General features: G+C 33.2%; 1 protein-coding gene across 1 annotated transcript in view; it reads right to left on the reverse strand.

The window, feature by feature from the left end:
• LOC133186758 (proline-rich transmembrane protein 1-like) overlaps positions 1-14180 on the reverse strand; it is a 304313-nt gene that overhangs the window by 128702 nt on the left and 161431 nt on the right. The window lies entirely within an intron of this gene.

The following is a 14180-nucleotide window of genomic DNA, read 5'->3' on the forward strand; positions in this document are numbered from 1 at the left end:
CGAGAATCTTGCTAGACCGAAAGAGTACAAAAATTTTAATGAAAATTTCAATAAAAGCAATAAAACATGACTTACTAATCGTTGAAAGTTTATGTAAAGCCAACTGGAGACCAGTTGAAAAGATAGAGGACAAAACCAAAAAAAATATTGTTAAGAGCCTAAAAAATAACAAGGCGGCAGATATATCAGGTATCACAGCGGAACATCTAAAATTGGGTATTGACCAGATACCCCAGTGCTTACTACCATTATAAATGCTACACTGAACATGGCAGATGTACCCACAATTTTGGAAACGGGGAATTTGACACCTGTCCAAAAAAAAGGAAGTTCAAGACAAAACCAGAAAACCACAGAGGAATAACATGAATACGAGATCATTTGGAGCCTATATTAGATCTATCATAAAATGCCCTACAGAGAGTTTACACAGGGAACCTCCCCATTGATGGCTTGACTAATAATTATGGAGGCTTTCTGCGAAGCAAAGGATAATAAAGAAAAAATAATCTTACAAACATTTGATGCAGAAAAGGTGTTCGACTTAGTATGGCATGAAAAATTGTTGAGCAAACTATATAAAATAGCATTGAAGGTGACCTCGGGAACTTAGTGAAATCTATACGCACTGATGCTTACACAACAGTAAAATGGAACGAATCCCTATCAGATAAAATAAAATTAGAGCAAGGCGTAAGACAGGGGGTGGGGTGGGGGGAGGGCAAATTTTCTACCTTAATGTAGAAAAGACTCAACGATGACCTCCTAAATTCACTGCAGGCATTACCTGAAGCAGTGAAGATCGGAACCCTTGATTTTACCTCACCAACAGATCAGCAGATGATATTGCTCTCTCAACTAAAAATCAAATAGCTGTGCAGCTCCTGACTAATGTGGATACAACTTCAAACAAAGACAGATTAAGTATAAACTCATCAAAATGTGAAATTCTGGTCAAAAAATGAGGTGAAACTCGGAAATGAGGAGATTAATCAAGTAACCTCCTTAAAACACGTAGGCATTGAAAAAAAAACAATACTCCAGATATAGGTCAAAGAATAGAAACTGCTCGACGAACTTGATATGCTTTACTAGGAAGTGGCATGCATGGAAAAATGGCTTATCCCCTATCATTACTGTAAATATGTGGACGTCATTTGTCATAGACTTCACCATGGCTTTGAATTGTTAAATATAAGGTTAAATATAAGGAAAATGGATCTCGTGAATCTCGTAACATATCAAAGGAAGGTGTTGAAGGAACTTCTAACTCTTCTTGATAGGACTGCATCAGTAGCCACTTTAGCATAGATTGGAGCAAAAACGATAGAGGCCCAAATTGATTCAAGAATTATAACTACTTTCCTTAATATTGCCGAAGATCCTTCGACATTAGACTTAGAGCATCAAATGGTTGTACGACAGTTAATAATAAAATCTGGAAGCAGTGCCAGCTGGTTTATTAGGACCAAAAGTACATTAGAAAAGTATCATCTGCCAAATCCTCTATATCTGTAATGAAATATATGAGGTACTGTAGAGGCCAATCAGTGGAAGCAGAAAGCAAAAAAAAAACAAAAAAAAGAACAAATGATTACTGGCGATTCAAAAATGAAACTAGGAAAAGTTTCCCTACAACATTTCAACCTTCAGACAGATTCGTGCAGACATTAATCTACTATGGCAGTCATGTGTACCTATTGCTTCCAGGAAAGCCATTGTAAAGGCCCAACTCACAACAAACACCTACCGGTTACAAGCCAACACTAGCAAGTTTAACCAGCATGAAGTGAATAAAGAGTGCATGTTGTGCAAGGAGAGCACAGAGGATGGGTTTATACTTTTTATTAAAATGTCCTATTCTACATGATACTAGACAGCCATATGTGAACAAATTAGCATCCTATCTCAGAGAGGAAATTGATAGTTTGAGGATTCAAATGTAACAGATGAAAGAATACTACTGCAAATCATTATTGACCCTTCCATATGACATTCTCACTGAACAACTCCAGAAACTCGAAAATCCAGGGATTTGTAGATAACCTGACCCCAACCATGGTATTCGCTCTACACTGCCACAGAGCAAGACAAATTAAAAACTGCTCACCCCCGTCTACAACCTCTAGATATTAAAAAAGAAACATTTTTTTTTAAGGTAGGACCATGTAAAGATTGAAAAATCAATCTTATAACTAATGCTGATATACAATGTGTAATTACTTTCCCTATTTTAAAAGTTGAATTTGTCTATCACTCCTAATTATATATATATATATATTATATCATTATTATACCATTTTCTCGGGTGCCCCCTCATACATAGGTACATAGGAGGGAGTTCCATTACTGAACTGAACTGATAGCGGCCAAGGGTAGTCCGATTGAACACTAATATATATATATATATATATATATATATATATATATATATATATATATATATATATATATATATATATATATATATATATATATATATATATATATATATACTGCCCCAAGTTATGTTATATGGTATAACATAGGTTAAAAAAAGCTTCATTCCTTATAATTAAATTTCAGTGTAGACAATAAGACAATTTTCCCTCCAAAAATGGCTTCAAATTGAGCATATTTTGAATGTAACGTCAAGCGGAGTAATACGTTTTTAACGTAACTCGTTGTGACGTAGGCAACTTATGTTATACGATATAAACTAAATCTTTTATCCAATCAAATGACGTGTTACAGATAAAATTAAATTGTATATATATATATATATATATATATATATATATATATATATATATATATATATATATATATATATATATATATATATATATGCTCTGTCACCACATCAATTGCTAGAATTTTGTTTTTTTAGTTGTTTGTTGTTTAACGTCCCTCTCGAGAATTTTTCACTCATATGGAGACGCCACCACTTGCCGGTGGAGGGCTGCAAATTTTGACCTATACTCGGCAGTCAGAGCCATTGAGGGATATTTTTCGTGCCAGCACCTATTGCGACACGGAACCTCGGTTTATACGGTCTATCCGAAGGACCGGTCTCCACGTCCCGCAGTTGATTCGTACCCGTGACGTTAGGATCAACTCCTTACGCCGCGACTCTAGAGCAAACGCTCTAACCACTGCGCCACGTGGGCGACCCTAGTGAACCATCTCTAGTCTCACAAATCATTTGTTTAATTCATTGTCTTGATTAAGGATATATACTCAAATACACGGACCCAAACACGTTACAATATAAACAGACAAACTTTTCGATGGTCTTAATTTGAAGCCCAGGAGGACTATTAGCAACGCTTATAGGGAAATTTTTTCTGCGGAAGAAGTAAAAGATTATATTAGGAAAACACATATTGTTTTGAACTGACAGTTTTAATATACGGAGATATATCTTTAGAACTGTGTGCACTTACATAAACATACCTATTTCAACGGTTCACTAGTCGTCCATCTCAAACTTTTTAGAACAATGAGCTACAGATCTGCAGCTACCTTATGGTAAACCTACGCATATACCGATTTTTAGTGACCATGGAATTCAACCAGGTTTATTTTTAAATGTCTACCACAGACAATGACTGAATAAATACATAAAGAACAGATCTAGATTGGATTTTGTGTTGGTAGATTGAATTTTAAGTCATTTAATTGTACTTCAAAAACTTTAATGGCGCCACCCATTGTTTTTTGTTAAGGTATATTTCAACTATTCAATCAGCACTAGTTTTTCCACATACAAGAGGGCATTTTCCACTCTTTATCGCAATTTATATAAAAATAGCATAAAATTACATATAATACCCCAGCAAAATTCAGTAAGAGACATACTTCTCTAGTAGATTCACACAGAATATCTTCAATTTATCCTTATTAGTCACTTGTGCAAGTCAAATATATACACGATTTAGAAATTCTAACTCTGTCCACGGACGTGTAAAGGGAAGCGTTTCACAGTCATTTTTTTATATATTGTTTTAATATATGTATATCGGACAAGTTAAAGGAATAACGATATTAAATTTCAAATGTTCAACATCATAACAGCACACTAAAGCTTAAAGAACAATCCAGACACTTGAATTAAACAACAACGCTAAAAAATCTTTTCATGTCATGTGAAAGGAATGTAAAAGTTATGACACTTTTCCCGTCATGTCAGCTGCTCAAGTATGCAGTGACTTGACGTCATATGCTATTATGACGTCATATCTAAGCAGTTCAGAGAAGTTACTAAAGTTGGAACAGTTTGTCCTAGCCGCGGGGCCATAATGGGGGATCGAAGTTTTACATAAGAATAAGAAAAAGCTTGAAAAATCTTCCTTTCAAGAACAGCAAAGCCATGTTTAGTCATATTGATATGGGAGCATTCTCAGGTAGTGTAGATTCAAGTTGGTTCAAATCATGACCCTCGGAGGTGTGGAGGGTTAAACACGAAATATATTTTTTTTTTAAGTTTTGTTTTAATTTATTCTCTATTGTTTATTATTTTTATTTATTTGTTTTAGTATAACAGTGCATGGTGTAAAAAAAATTACATACAAAACGTCAAATAAAAAGGTATTGGATAAATAGCACTACAGGCGTAAGCCAGACGCGAACTAATAAAAAATAAAATGAAATTGATAAATTAAAAAAAAAAAAAGGTGTATTTACTACTAACATACTTTTGCAGTCGTATTTCAGTACGTTCGACTTTGGAAAACAAAGACAACACTGTGTTTGTCACCTATTTATTCGTAGGGCATATTGTCACTCTTGTCACACTGTCAGCACCGTAATGGCGGCTGACGACAACGCCTCCGTGTGACAAAGAGCGATAACTCCGTAAAAAGGGATCAAAGTTTTACCTAAGAATATATTGGAAAAAACCTCTAAAATCTTCTCAAGAATAGCAAAGCCATGATTAGTCATTTTGAAATGGAAGCATCCTCAGGTAGTGTTAATTCAAGTTTGTTCAAATCATGTCACCCTGGGAATAGGGTGGGGCCACAATGGGGGAATAGAGTTTTACATAGGAATATGTAGGAAATAATCTTCTCAAGAACAGAAATGCCACAATAAGTCATTTTGAAATGGAAGCATCCTTAGGTAGTGTAGATTCAAGTTTGTTCAAATCATGAACCCAGGGGTAGGGAGGGGCCACAATTGGGGATCAAGTTTTTACAAAGGAATTTGTAGTGAATAATCTTTAAAAAAAATTTACTGCTCCCCACCACCCTGTAAACTGTTCAATACTGTTTTTTTAAAGGTTTTGTTTTGTTTTTGTTTTTATTTTTTGTTTTTGTTTTTTTCTTTTTTTGGCTTTTTCCTAGCCAATGTGCTCAGGTGAGCAATGTGGTCCATGGGCCTTTTGTTGTATCTGTGACAGTGATAGTGATTCGATTCCTTAGAGCTAATAACACTTTATACCATTACACTATCGAAACTGGACATTTCATAACGCCTACGGATATCATGCTTTGCCAAGGAATATATCTTATAAGTGTTGCATATTTTTCCTGCGTATGGTAAAAAATATTCATACTTTCATCATTTTCATTTGTTTTTTCAATGGTACTAATTGATGAACTATCAAAATTCGAATCATTTTGAACAAAGAAGTACATCTTTATAATTCTCTCTCTCTCTCTCTCTCTCTCTCTCTCTCTATATATATATATATATATATATATATATATGTGTGTGTGTGTGTGTGTGTGTATGTGTGTGTGTGTGTGTGTGTGTGTGTGTGTGAGGGTGTGTGTGTGTGTGTGTGTGTGTGAGGGTGTGTGTGTGTGTGTGAGGGGGTGTGTGTTGTGTGTGTGTGAGGGGGTGTGGGTGGGTGGGTGGGAAAGTGGGTGTGGGGTGTGTGTGTCTTCTTTACTACTGGTCACTACTTTAAGGAGTTAAATTGTCTGAATGAACATACTAAGCGTTATTAGTGTTCGAGGGATTTCCATAGCGTAAACATACTTTGCCGAAATAGTGCACGGCTTCTTTTTCTTAAGAAAATCTGACAGCGCCCACTCACAACCCCGATATTGTCAGTCCGACGCGCTGTCGAATACGCCACAGACGCCGTTATCTAATAGATTTTATTTAAATGTATAGACGTCTCCATATAAGTAAAAATTCTCGAGAGGGACGTTAAACAATACACAAACAAATATTTCAATGTATGTCATGTAGGTTCATATAATTGACACCTTAAGAAAAAATAAACAAATTTTTTTCTAAAACATTTTCATGTAACCTTTCTCCTCTTTACTCAACTTAAATTCTTTGAAACTATCTGTAGGTTATACTTAAACATTAATTGTGGCGTACATGTAGCACAATGTGACGTCATATTAAGGGTGTATTAACATGTTTGAGACCAAAACAAGAATCACCGTAAGTAGTGATGAAACAATGGGGAAAAAATATTCAAACAAATTTTATACTTATTATTATTACAGTTTGCACATCAATACACAAACTGAGTCAAGGAAATATTGAAAACGCTTGATTGTGTATAAAACTAAGTAAAGGAACTAAATAAAATTTATCAATGAAATTATACCTCTACACACGGAATTTTTTTTAAATTAATGTTTTCATAAAACAGTCAGCATAATAATAACAATAGGGTTGTGCTTTGCATGTTTTTGCCTAAATAGTAGTTAGGGTTTGGCACATAGTGCACTATACCTTTAGCTCGTGCACTATGTGTCAAACCCTGACTACTATTTAGGCATAGTACATGCATAGCACTCGCCTCCGGCTCGTGCACTATGTGTCAAACCATGACTGCTTTTTAGGCATAATACATGCAAAGCACAACACTTTTATATACTAGTAAATGAGCTCTATACCAAAATTGCGACATTCATGCCCCCGACTCGGTTGGGTTTCTGGTATAAGGGCGGGGCACTATTGATCATATAGTGTAAAAGCATAAATTCTAAATTCCTGAACAATCTTCTTTCCGTGTATAACTTGCAGACAAATTAATTGCTTGGTTATAATAAGCAGGAGCACCTCGTCCATAATTATGAAATTCGTTCGGTTCGGAAGTTAGGAAGTGGATTTTTTTTTTAATCATAAAGTAAAAGTTCATTTACTCTTTGAAAATCTTCTCCGTTTCTGGCCACTGAGCAGATAAACATGGTTATGATAAATATGATAAACAAGGGTGTCTCTAACTATACTGTGAAAGTCGTGGCCCCTGGGGCAGGAGTTCTGATGTTAGGACAGGGCTCTATTGATCAGATAATGAAAATATAACAGTTCTTTGAAAATTTTTCTTTTCCTGCACATCTAGCTGGCAAACATAGTTGTCATGAGCAAGGATGTTTTTACAGGATTTGTGAAACTCATATCATCTTGATCAGGAATTCTGGTGCTAAGGCAGAACTCTATTGATCATGTAGTAAAACTTTTATTCTACTCGAGAGATATTAATCTCCTTTGGTTATTCTTCTATGATTATTAATCACTGTAAATAATGTAAATAATAGGTATATGGAATGAAGGATTATTATACAAGCATTTTAATATATCACACGAAAAGTACGAAAAGTTTTGAATGGTCATGTAGACTTGTAATAAATAAATAAATAAACATTAAAACAATAGGACAGCATATTTGAATTTGTACCATAGATATACCTTACAAAGTAGGAAAGACTGATTGAAGGATTTGTACTGGGTTTATTCTGACTACCTCATTTAAAATTTCGTATTGAATACTATATTGTTCTTAAAAGATTGATATAAAGACAAATGGGAGTGTAATTAGCACAAGCATATACAGGCAAGAAAATAGATCTACTTTCAGAGTTGTTAAAGAGTATCAGACAATCTACACGTGTATATTGTTGATCATTGATCGACCTTTTTTCTTGTGTGTAGAGCAAAGTTTTTCCTCTTCCGTTTTTTTTATTTCTTATATAATTATTAAATAGCCATCCAGGTGACCTTAAAGGTCCTCAGGGTTTACGTTTTCAAATACAAATCATTTCATGTTCTATTAATAAACAAAACTATATCTACTTTTAAATGAAGGAAATATAAGAAAAACTATTTTTGACGTTTATTTATACAACTCTGAACCAAATATATATCAATATGTACAATATTGGTGCAAGACTTCCGTCAATATGAACAAAAATTTTTAAACACTTTATAAATCTTGTAAATACGACCATCAGCTACAAAAATATGAACAATGTCTAACAACACCTGAAAGGGAAAACGATTAGGCCTAAACGCTAATAATATTGAAAACAGCATTGGGCGAAGCAAGAGAATATGTACAAGTCATGCACAAAGCGAGTAAGGCCGAGTTTGGCCTGTCATCCGAAAAGGCATTTTAAACAGACAAACTTGTCGATGGTCTCAAATGCAAGTCCAGGAGAGCTATTAACAACGGTTGGGGAGAATGTTTTGTTGCAGAAGTAGAATAGGAAAATATTATGAAAACACAGTAAGTGCCATTATGAAATGAAAGAATAAATATACAGACAGAACTCCCGATCGGTGTGTGCACTTACTTGTGCGCAATAAATACATATATTTTTTTCAATGAGTGGATCTTTTGCTCACTGGTCATCCATCCCCTTCTTTCACACCATCGAGCTAAAGATCTGCAGCTTAATATCTATAAATCTAGATACTGATATTTTGACTGTGGAATTAAGCAGAGATCGAACTTTAAATGTTTGCCAAAGACACTTATTTGATAAATTAATATAATGAAGAACAGATTGGAATATGATCCTGCTAGTTAAGATTTTAGGTCATTTAATTGTACATAAAGGAATAGATCAGACCACTTAAAGATAAAAATTGCATGTGTTAATAGATATTTTTGATTAATTTTGAATAGATTGATTGATTTTTTGATTGTGTTAAGTCCTATTAGATAATTTGACTCGCATAGAGACGTCACCTGATTTAGGTTAAGTGCAACAAATTGTGACCTGTGCATGGAGCTTAAGGTCGTAGCAGTGAGTGATCTGCCTACCATGTCAAGGGATATCGGATTTTATGGTCTTGTCCGATAGATATATACTTTAACTTCTTGTTCCGGGCGCTTGGAGAAGGAAGAGTTACTACATAAACGTCTGAGCTTTGATGTGGCACCGGGAACGAGAATCGAAACCAGACCTCATTATTACGAGGCGGGCGCCCTGTCACTAGGCTACTGCGATAGGTTATTCTTAAATAGAAATAATATACATAATAAAATTCTTTGTATGCGACTTAGTACCATTTTCTATATAATTAATCCTAAATATTTTTTATAAAATTATAAAACCTAACAAAATGTCAACACCTCTGGCAAACATTATTTAATTTAGTAAATACTTAAGTAATATTTTTTAAAGAAATTGTGAACTTTCTGTTTAAAATTCTTAACAATGAGCAATAGAATTGGAAACCATGAAGTACACAAGTAATAGAGATCAGAATCAGGACTCTTATTGTAATGGGGTGGGCACTGAGCCGATAAATGTCTCGATCATGGATATAAATTGAATGGAGTGTTGTGTCATTTTCAACAACCAGAGTTAAAAGAGGAAATTTACTTTACACTCCGAGACCATGAATACCATATGATGATAAAATACTCTGTTTGCTGAGAAAAATACTTTTATTTTTCTTTATTCCACTCTCTTCTCTCTCACTATTCAATTTTAGTTCGACAATTTATTTTGCTGCCTAGGTAAATTAAATATATGCAGGGGAAAAATATATGACACAAAAGTTTAACTTAAAAAAATTATGACAATGAAAGAGGTGAAGATAACGAAAATGACACTAAGAAATTATTGTTTATCCCATCGTTACCTACAGTTCAATGGAGAACATGTTAAGAGACCTTAAAAACCGAGACCCCGTATCACTGTAATCGTTGGCACGATAAAGAACTCTCACTGCTATATGTCCCTGAGTTAAAAAAAAAAAAAAAAAAAAAGGCCTTCACCGGTATTTTGTGATGACTCTATATGATTGAAAAATTCTCGAATTCCCGAATGGGACGTAAAACAACATATAACCAATCAATCAAGAACGCCAATACGCATTTCTTCTAAAAATATATTTTTCTACAAAATGACCACTTCTCTATGTCCCTTAGATCTGAATATTTACTCCAAAAAGAAAGTGGAATGTCAAGAACAAATGTTGCATCATTGTTCATAATGGCTTGCAACACATCTATCAAGATTCCCTTTATTTCTTCTAATTCCTTTCCTGGATTGAAATGTATCCAGTCTTGAAAAACGTATATCTTTTCATTCTTGTTATGAGTCCACAATTCAAAATCATTTTCTTGTATAGTTTTTTCTTTAAGTTCAGCCATAGCCATCTCTTCGATCTTTCCTTTATCAGCTTTCCCACGAGAGATTATTAGTAAGATTTTCTTTGTAGATTTATTTCGAAGTTTGCTGACAAGATCTGGAAATAGATGTTTCAATACATAAAGGAAAATCTGGTGGATTTTTTTTTTTTTTCAAAACCCTTAAAAATGTCAACGTGCATGCATATTTCCGAATTATTTGTGTTTAATATCATTTTTGTCATTTTATATATCTTATATATTGCTGTCCATTTTCAATTAATAGTGTGCATGTGTACATGAACATTCAAATCCACTTGGTTGAAAACTATGAGACCATAACTTGAAATTTACTTTGTTTTTGCTCTTACATTTATTTATTTATTTATTTATTTATTTATTTTTGCAGAACCGTTAACTATATTTAAGATTTTAGAGTTAAAAGATTGCTATGTGTTAACTTTACCTATGTTGAAGTTGAACTATTTTTACAAAAATATAAGTAAATCAGAATAAAATCATTTAAGTCCTACTTTTTTTGTTTAATTAATTTATTTATTTATTTATTTATTTATTTATTTATTTATTTTTTGGACAACTTCCCTTGAAGTTAGTAAATGAAATTTGTTTATTTGTGTTATGCATGATTTATTCTTATCATACTTTAATGTCACAAACTTGCAAATCAGAATTATATTTTCGAAAACGGATAGCTCGGACTTTATATCGGTCGTCACATTTGACTGAAACATAAGTGAATTAATTCTTCTAGGAGAAAGTCATTACTCGGATCTGTTAACATTACATAAAGGTATATTGGATGCAAGATTTTGAATCCCAAATTATTTTTTTCATACTTTTATTTTTTGATAGGCATGTAGTCGAATATTTTCATGAAATGTGAAGATAAAGAACAGTGATAATTCTTAAAAGTTCATTTAAACAATACAACTTGTAACGACATCTGCATCATTATGCTGCTTATTTGCACAGTTGACTTAAATTCCTACAAGGAGATATTCAAACATATAAATTCTATTCATTCAAGTTTTAGTGACTTTATTTTTGTAATAATTACTTTTTATTCAGTTGTTTTAATTCCTTATTTATGTCAGAGAACTTTTTTTTTTCCTAATAGAGTAGGTATGATTTATATTATTATGTTATGACAAGTGTGGAAATGATACATACGAATACAGGTGCATTAGAAAAACATTTTATACTCATACAAGAAATAAGAATTGCACAAGTATAAACACAGCAATAAAAATTATATCGCGCAAGTTTTGGAGTTGACATAAGCTTAATAGTGCAATTTTTGCTTTTTTGATGTGCATTACGAAATTATTTCAACTTAATACATGCATGAGGGATCACGCTATGATTTTTGATAATTATTACACCTTCTGCAAAAGAATTTGCATGTAATTTTACAGAATGGAATAAAATTTATTGATAATTACTATAATGATAAGTAGTTTTTGCTCAATGCTATTTATTTAAATGTAGATAATTCAATAAAAACTCAAAGGAACTTTCAGAAAATTTTAAATCACAAAGTTTTACCAAAATCGAAAACATCAAAACGTACGACTTTTCAACACTTTATACAACAATTCCCCACGATAAATCAAAGACCAGGCTTTCTAACATCATACATAAGTGCTTTTCAATAAAAAAAAATGGAACTCGTGAACTTACAGGTCGTATCATTGGTCATCTGCAAACTTGTTTTGAAAAAAAAAAAAACGCACACACACACATTCCAATTCGACACACAAGTTCTCCAAAGTTGATGCATGTATTAAAAAGATGCTTGCGTTCTGATTAAACATCTCTATATAGTTTTTTAGACCAAGTCTTTTAACAGCATGTTGGAATTATCATGGCACTAGTCGCCCGCGTGGCGCAATGGTTAGAGCGTCTGCTCTAGAGTCGCGAAGTAAGGAGTTGATCCTTACGTCGCGGGTTCGAATCCCACTGTGGGACGTGGAGACCGGTCCTTCGGATGAGACCGTATAAACCGAGGTCCCGTGTCGCAGTAGGTGCTGGCACGAAAAAGACCCCTCACTGCTCAATGGCCGTAAGTGCCGAGCATAGGACAAAATTTGCAGCTCTCCACCGGCAAGTGGTGGCGTCTCCATATGAGTGAAAAATTCTCGAGAGGGACGTTAATCAACATACAAACCATGGCACTAACTGTTCCCCGTTATAAGCACATATTAGTTATAGAAAAGAAAAACTTAAAAAAGTATTTTTTTTTTTAAAGTTGACATAAAAATTAATAGATATAAAAGAAAATGCTTATTTTGTCATTTTTATCCTCTCCCGATTAAAACCAAACCATTCTCGATCAAACCCAAAATGTAAAAAAAAAAAAAAAAAAAATAACACATGTATTTTAGTTAGAGAAAAATTGACTCTGGGGGAAATTGTAAGTTATAACTATTTAGAGGAGTAAGATTCCCCCTTTGAAAATGAATCCTGTGTGGGCCAGTTTTTCGAGGGCCAGATTTTAGAGTAGAAAGCCTACTTCACAAGACTGGTTAAAACCATTATCACTAAATAGACGAAGTGATCAATATAGTTTTCATTGTATTTTGATCGTATTTCGTTTTTTTTTTTTTCTAAAATCATCTTTTTGTCCTTTAAGATCGGGAATAAAAAACACAGCTATTTGATGAAAAAAATTCTCAAATCACTACACATCGGAGATCCATACATATTGTATAGAAAATTGAAGATAATCAGAAAATACTTTTTATTATTCAACCTATTTTTGATCTGTTTGCGCAGCTGAATAATTTCTTATTATTTTTATGACCATGGAGTAGTTTGTAATTCACACAATAAAACGTCGAAGGATTTTCAATAAAACTATGATACCTTCTAGTCGTTCATCTACTTTCTTTAAATTGTCGCCATTTTCCAATGTCTTGTTTGCACCATGTGTTTCTGAATAAAAGTAAACATCATAGCATGAATCCCGGATATCGTATTTCAGAGCAAACGTTTAGATAATTTTGTTTGCATGAGATGTTTACGAATTGAACCTTATGAACGTGTAAAAACTGTCGTTCAAATCTTCCTTATTTCAATATTGCTTTAAAATTTAGAATAATAACCATTATGAGAGAATAATTACCTAATAAACCATCTGTCACATCTGTTTCACTTGTATTCATCATGGGTATGTTTTCTTCAACTTTTGAGTAAGAGAGCGTACGATTAGGTCCAAAATTAAATATCATAAAGTAAAACAGTGAAAACAACTGAAAAAAACAAAGGTGCTGTCAGGACAAAACAATAGGTCTCAGTAAGATATCGGACATTATTATCACAGTGCTGGTAAAAACCCGGTAATTCAAAGGTACAATTTCGCAGAAATTAAATCTTGAACGTGTACATGTGAATATTGTAAATTATAACTTGCAAACAAACAAAATGAGGTCATCTTTATACAAATGAATTTTTTTCAGGACAGCTAAAACATTTAGCCTGTTGATTAATGATAGATATGAGCACCAAATGTGAATTAAGGAGGGATTCTTCTCATATTTCTAGTATTCAAAAATTAATGAAATTTTCATAGATTCAAGAAGACATTATCATTAAGTGATGGTATCAACTCGATTAAATTTGACCGTTTTATTTTAAAAGCAAGGTCAGGTCAAGGCCATTATCTTTTTCCTTGACCCAAAGAATAAAAAAATTGCTGTTGCCAATCACGCGATGCCTACTATCAGATGATACTATACTAAATGGACATAAATAATTTGACTAAAATAGATATCGACTAATCCTAAATTCCTCTATTTTTCTTAGATTTTTAGGATATATTTGTCATTTTTATATGCTTCGTATA

Source organism: Saccostrea echinata, unplaced genomic scaffold, assembly GCF_033153115.1.
Source record: "Saccostrea echinata isolate AGI-Se365-2 ecotype Australia unplaced genomic scaffold, CSIRO_AGI_Sech_v1 ptg000014l, whole genome shotgun sequence".
Taxonomy (NCBI): domain Eukaryota; kingdom Metazoa; phylum Mollusca; class Bivalvia; order Ostreida; family Ostreidae; genus Saccostrea; species Saccostrea echinata.